General features: G+C 29.0%; 1 pseudogene; it reads left to right on the forward strand.

Annotated features, from left to right (window-relative positions):
- The first annotated feature begins 24 nt into the window (after nucleotides 1–24).
- LOC132945717 (uncharacterized) lies at nucleotides 25–4,277 on the forward strand (annotated as a pseudogene).
- Nucleotides 4,278–7,733: the final 3,456 nt, after the last annotated feature.

Raw genomic sequence — 7,733 nt, forward strand, 5'->3', positions numbered from 1 at the left:
TTACCCAACAAATAAAATTTTACCATGTTATACCATGCATTATCTAATTTACTAAAAAATAAATGTGAGGATAATAAATCATTTTTAAGCAAAGAAGAATATACGTTAAGATTACAAGAAGTGAAATTAGCTAAAGAAAAAATTTGGAAGAAAAGTGTAAAAGATTATAGATACATTCGTAAGTATGATGTACTAACATTCAATGGAAAAGAACGACTTATTATATTTATAAGCAATGATTCAGAAAGTGTACACTATTATGTATCAAACAACGAATTATTTGATATTTTACACTATAGTCACATTGCAATAGGACATGGCGGTCGGGACTGCATGGTTTATGAATTGAAGACAAAATATTGTAATATTACCAAGGAAACTATTATGATCTATTTAAATTCTCTGTATGCACTGTGAAAAAAAAATCATCCTATCCAAAGCGAGGCCTAGTTTCTAAACCAATACTTCATAACGCATTCAATTCACGAGCCCAAGTTGATCCCATTGATATGCAAAGTCAAAGTTTTAATGGATTTAAATGTATTATGAACTATTAGGATCATCTCACAAAATGTGTACTATGACCTTTAAAATCAAAACGTACTGAGGAAATAGCATTTAATTTGATCGATATTTATACCACATTTCGTGCACCTGCAATACTCCACGCTAACAACGAAAGAGAATTTGTAAACACTATTATAACTGAGCTTAATGTGATGTGGGGTGATGTTAAAATAGTTCATGGCAAACCAAGGCACAGCCAAAGCCAGGGGTCGGTAGAACTAGCAAATCGCGATGTCGAAGATATTTTGGCATTATGGATGGCTGAAAATAATTCTAAAGACTGGCCATTGGGAATACAATTTGTTCAATTTAGAAAATATCCGGCTTTTCATTCAGTTTGTAAAATAAATTATTGAAAAATGTAAATTAATGTAGATGGGTAATTAAAAAGTACAATTTTAAGAAACTTAACTTATTATGTAGTTGATTTTATATTTTCTATTATTATCCTTATACATTTTTTGGATTTTCGTCCGTAATCTTCATGATCAATAACAGTTTGAAGCCCATACCTAGCGAATTATTGTTTAAATATTACTGCATATTAATGATAATTACATATTTGTGCATATTTTGATACCTACATAATTAATTAATACCTCTTTATAAAAAGGTATAAATTAATATTTCGTTCAGAAAATTAAAAAAAATAAGTTAATACCTAATAATAAATAACAATATTCTTACCATATAATTATCTAATTAAAAATTTTTTTTTTTTATTAGTGTTTTATATTTTTACGATTTTGACTACACATTATATCAGCGTTTCCCAACCTTTTTGCAATGGCGACCCATAAATTTAATCTTTATTAGGTACGCGACCCCCCCCCCCCCAAAAAAAAAAAAAAAGTATGCCGTAAATAAATAAGATTTTTATTATAATCCATTTTATCATTGAGTTTTTTATAAAATACAATACGATTACAATATACTGAATAATAATAACTTAATAAATAAATAAATAAAATAAATTATAATAAAAATATAAAAAATTAGTATAATAGAAAATTTAGTGTGAATTTTGATTTTGGACACTGTTGCATAAAATTTCCCACTGGGGTACAATTTTAGATAAACTAATGCGCATGTCATGTGTGACATCTAATCTGTTTCTTTGTTTTGTTTTAATATTGGCCATGGTAGAAAATCCTTTTTCGCACAAATAAGTGGTAGGAAAAAGTAATAGTTTTTTTATTGCATTAATTGAAAGTTCTGGATATTCATTATATACTGCACACCAAAAATCTACAAGAGTTTCATTTTTAAATTTATGTCCATAAGTTTTATCACAAGAAAGATCGATAATCTGAGTTTCAAGAAGTGTATTGAAGTTCAACTCTTCAATAGAAACAGTAAAAGGATTTTCAATCCATTGAAAATCGTCATGAATATCTTTTGGAAAATAACTATTCAATGCAATTGATATTTGATTTAAATGCAATGAAATAATTGTTTTGTTATCATTAACATTCACTGAGTCGTCTTCTTCTAGAAACTCGCTAAGTACAAAAAACATATCAATATTTCCTATTTCTACTTTTTTTTTGTAAATAATAATTTTTTTTTTGAACGAAGCAATTTTTTTGATTGATCAAAAATGTCAAAATTTTTACATTGCATCGAAAATTTAAATCATTAAGTATAGTAAAAATATCTACTAAATATGCCAACTTTATCAGCCATTTATACTGTCACAAAAATAGTTTTACGACTAAAATAACTGTAATCGTAACTGCTAGTCGCGACCCATCAAAAAAATTTCACGACCCAATGATGGGTCGCGACCCATGGTTTGGGAAACGCTGCATTATATAATATGTCATATTTTGATTTTAGTGCATAAAAATCTATAATTAAAATTAGTTGAAAATAAACTTGCCCACACATGTTATTTAATAGAAATTGGCAGATCACCATACGAGGCGGTGTTTAGGTGTCCTGTAAGACTTGTTGTTGCGTCATTGGGATTTCCGCTGAATGAAACCGCTAATTTAAACCAAGTAGAAGATATTGAAAATATTAATAATATTATTAATATTAGACAAGAAGACGATATTAACAATATTCTTAATGGTGTTCAACTAGTCAACAATGAGCAACTATAAGTGAGCCAATCTGTGATTCAAATTATTTATTCAAAAAAAACAATCACAACGACTAACAATTGCTTTTTATATTTTAGTTCATATTAGACAAGGCGAATTATTGAATGAAAGACAATTATCTGCAAAATGTTTAGAAAATCAAGCCAAAAAATGTTCGAGTTTCAATTCCCGATGTTGATCGAGCTAGACCGTCTAGCTATGGTTCTTAACGGGGGCGGTACCGCCCCCTTGGGGGCATTTTGGTCTCTCTGGGGGGGGCGATCGTTTTGAAGGGGTGGTGAGCTTTTTCAAACTTGGAGATTAAAAATAATACAATTTATTAATATAAAATAATAAAAATTCAAAATTATTCAGAATTAAATTGATCTTGTCTTAAAAGAAAATTCGAAGCAACAAAAAATTGAGATTGGTTACCTCACAAATATTTTTGAAAAAATGAATGAAGTCAATTTGAAGCTTCAAGGGAATAAGACGAACTTTATCAAAGTCAAAGGAATAATTTCCTCATTCATTTTTAATTTTGATCTTTACAGAACAAACATAAATCGTCAAGAACTGAGTCAGTTTCCGAATCTCAAGTCATGTTCAGACGCAAATGGTTTAATTCCAGAAGACAAAATTCTAATTTTCACTGATTATATTTTGCAGCTCAAAAAAGACATGAAATCAAGATTTCAAGACCTACTTGAGTTACAAATCTGTAATTGGATTTTAGATCAATTTTCGTTTGAATTTGTGGAAGATCTCGAACCTCATTTACAAATGCGAGGCACATCTTGTTTTTAAGCAGGTTGGTTATGAGCTTGCCTGGATCAAGCTTAAAGACACTTATCGACAACTATGGCAACAAGTTAAATTGTTGCTTCTCTCTTTCCCGTCAACGTATTTAGTTAAAAAAGGATTCAGCGTTGTTGTTCAGCTTTTGACGAAACAAAGAAATCGGTTGGACATTTACAACAAAGGTGGTCTACGTTTAGCTTTGACCAATATCGAACCAGACATCGCCACGTTAGCAGCTACTCATCAGGCTCAGGGCAGTCATTGATAGGTATAATTTTTACATTTTATAATTTTTTTTTTCGTATGTAGTTAAGTAATTCTTTTTGTACAGTAAAGTAAAATGTTTATGTTAAGTGGTGTAAAATATAACCATTACTATGTAAAAATAAGAGTTTTTACTTTAGTTAATAATGTTATAATATACTGATGAATAAAAATAAATATATAATATATATATATATATATATGATTATAAGAAAACATTTTGATTTTGCATGAGGGGGGGGGGGGCGTTAGCAGTTAGTTATTACGATAAAGGGGGCGCTGAACTAAAAAAGGTTAAGAACCACTTAGCTATATGTTCAGTCCGAAATTTATTGGCTGTTATCATTAGTATAGAAAATGGCATGTATAAATTAGGTAGGTATGCAAATTTCAAAATTAGGAAATTAATTTAAATTAATAAAAATATACTTAAGGTACAGAGACCAGTATTCTCAAACATTTATACACAAGAACAGAAATTTTCCCTTGCAAAGAAAAATTTATTCTCCTTGAAAACATCCTGAGGTTATCTGCGGAAAAATAAATTACACTTCGTGAAGCGGATGGGGTCAATAGTGTTATGGGAACTCAAGGATTTCAACGGTGCCACTGCAAAACAAAATGCAAAACAAATAAATGTACTTGTCGATCTGCTAATCGGTTTTGCACGTCAAAGTGACATAGCAGCTTACCATGTGAGAATAAGTGATGTCCATACATAATCTCCATAAAAAATATATTATTTAATTTATCACAACCCGGTTGGCTGTTAGTCTTTCTTTGACTAAATTATCAATGACTGCATAATCTTAGTCAATAATGACAATGACTGGTCGATCATAAAATTAATGTATTACTATAAAATTGTTTTTATCATGGTGTAAAGGAATAGCTTTACGTACTAATATATAACATATATAGGTAATCAATTCACGTATTAGTGTATAAGTATTACTCTACTCTCAGAGGCAGTTCTCCTTGAGTTTTTATGGTCTCCTAGACGTAACCTCATAGTTAGAAACCACATTCTATTTTGGCAAGCTAATCAAGAAGAGCGGACAACAACAAATTATCATTACGAGGCGGCAGTTTCACTAAATTGCGATAATATCAACTTTGTGAACCAGCTACAGCCACCTCAAGGGCACCCTGTCCACGCGCAGGATCCATCAAAGGAACCGAAATCGTATATAGGAGGGCTAGGAGCACAGCATAAGCAGATGTACCTGGACCAGCAACACAGAAGCGACTTCACGCCACTATCCATATACAGGACGACTACTACTACCACGACGATATTATACATTTTATTCTGTTATAATAAAAACATTGCATTTACTATTCTAATTTGACCACTATTATTTTCAAAATCATCTACATAGTGAATCCCTGAAGGAGCAGAACGTAACAATGATCTATCTTAGTCACTAGTCAGGCATTCTCTAAAATGACTAGCCAATAATATCAATGCCGATGAAAAAACGGGCAGGGTCAACATAGACTAACCATTTTTAATAATGCCTAATTATCAACATTGGCGGTAACATAGGCATATTATATAAAAATTTTTATTTGTACAAAATGTATATACCATAATTCTTCCAATTATAATTTTAATATAATATGTAATAAACTGCAACCATTTAGATTGACAAAAAAGAATTTCTTTTTTTCTATGCTAAAAAAAAATCATGTGTGAGCTACCCTTTGCCTATATACAGCCTATATGAGTTGAAAAATCAAGCTGTATACACCCTCCAATTTTCAAGTAATAATCTGAGTATTTTGTAAATTATTTAATGGAATCAAGGCCTGACGACGAAAGAATGATACGATTTGTGGATTATTTTTTAGATGTATTATATAAGTGAAGAAGCTCAGTATCCACCTGAAATATGGGCCAAAGGACCACTGCATCAGCAGAGCCAACTTTAACCACTAAACCGTGCAAGTCACTTCATTCTAGCTTTTATACAACTCATACAAATATTTTCACGTTCTTAGAAAAGTTAAAAGAAGTTAAAATAGAAACATATATTAAGTTAAATAGTAATAGTATAAATGAACGCATTAAATACCATAATCCTAAAACAAAAAAAAAACACGAAACGTTACAAAATTCAACTAATAAATACAATAGTATGGTCAAACTCCAATTGATGAATGTGTATCAACAATATGTGGACTAATATATTATAATATCATATTTTTTTCCTGAGAGTACAATATAACGATGTTCGGATAATTAATTAGTATGCTATTTTTCAAAGACAATAAAATTGATATTTTATCTTTTTTTTTTATTGAAGAATTTATCTAGATAATTGAAATTTTTATCTTAGATAATTGTTTAAATAACTTAAAATTATTTATCTAGATAAGATAAAAGATAACTAAATATTATATATCTAGGTAAATCCCAACAGTGTATGTCTTATAACGTATTGAAAATAATAAAAAGTTTAAGCAGATATAATATTAGTAGTATTAGTAGTATTATTAGTAATATAATAATATAATATTGCCATTAGAAATTTGTTTCTACTTGAGTTTTTACGACAAAATAATATTGCTAAGTAAATATAAGAACCACTATCAGTAATCAAACAGTAATTTAAAGCGTATAGTAGCTACCTAGTAGCTTATGTGTGTATATACCGGCTATATTTGATATACAACCTTTTAATTGTTCAAAGTACAAATATCACTTGTCTGCCACCTGGGGTAGCTTACAATATTTACAATATTTTCATTATATTTGTTTGTAATTTGTTTTTTTACATTAATCTCTGTGTGTAAAAACATTTATTTTAGTAAAATGTCAATAATTTACTCAAATATTCATGCATGTTATAGGCTTGAAAAAATAATCCAACATATAATACTCGTACATTATTGAAGTTTTGTAAAAATATTTTTTTAGTCAACCATTTGCTAGTTCAAGACGTACCTACATTTTTTTAACCAACAAAATGACTTTTATTTCATTCATCATCGTTTTAAATGTTTCTATTATCTTAATGCTGACATTTGCATTTTCTAATATTACGTTTGTGTATCAAATACAGTCTTTAAAACTATATCGTAAGTATTTGCATAAAATATTAAACGTACCAACGGTAGGTACATATAATTATTAAATAATTCAATACTCATTAAACGTTTTTTTACGTAGTCGGAGGAGGAATTGCTGTTGACATTGCTTCACCTCCAGCCGATACTCATTATATCTGTATACCTATGTTACTTTATATTATACTTAACCTTTGAGCGGGCGCGCATTTTGCAGTTACACACGTGGGCGCTCGATGGTATTAACACCCCACAATTTAGAGCCGTATTTGAATTTGTGTTTATGTGAATCTTATAGTTTTTTCAATAGGCAATATTAATCTTATGTTCATTTAGAATAAAAAAATAATTGAATGTGTTGAAAAATGATGTTGAAGAAACACAACTATTGACTAATATGCAAAGAATATTAAAATAATATAAACATATATATTAAAAAAAACTTATATATTTATAAACAAATAAAGTTGAAACCAGTCTTTTATTTTCTATGACATCCTCTTTTAATACAATGAATTATATAAACATCATTTTTATACATTTTTGAGTTAATTAAACAATAACTTACTAAAACTTTATAATATATAGGAAAATTATTATACCAACATAAATAAACAAATGATACAATAACAACCTTATTAGACTTTCATATAATATAAATAGACGCAAAACAAAATTATAAAATAGTGTTTTTGAGAAATAGACTATAAAATATGTATGACTTATTTTTTTAAATATTATGTTCTTGTGAACTACTAAAATAAGACATTTTTGTTACGAAAAAATACGAATGAGAAAAAAATAAATTAGTTATATATCCTCAAAACATTCTTGGTTGTCACTTTCGGGTTGCACACACGAGTTCCATCGAACAGTTTTGGTTGAATGATTTTTACAAACATGATTACCACATTGGCAGCAGGTTTTCGACCTTCTGTTATA

The sequence above is a fragment of the Metopolophium dirhodum genome, chromosome 5, assembly GCF_019925205.1.
Source record: "Metopolophium dirhodum isolate CAU chromosome 5, ASM1992520v1, whole genome shotgun sequence".
NCBI lineage: Eukaryota > Metazoa > Arthropoda > Insecta > Hemiptera > Aphididae > Metopolophium > Metopolophium dirhodum.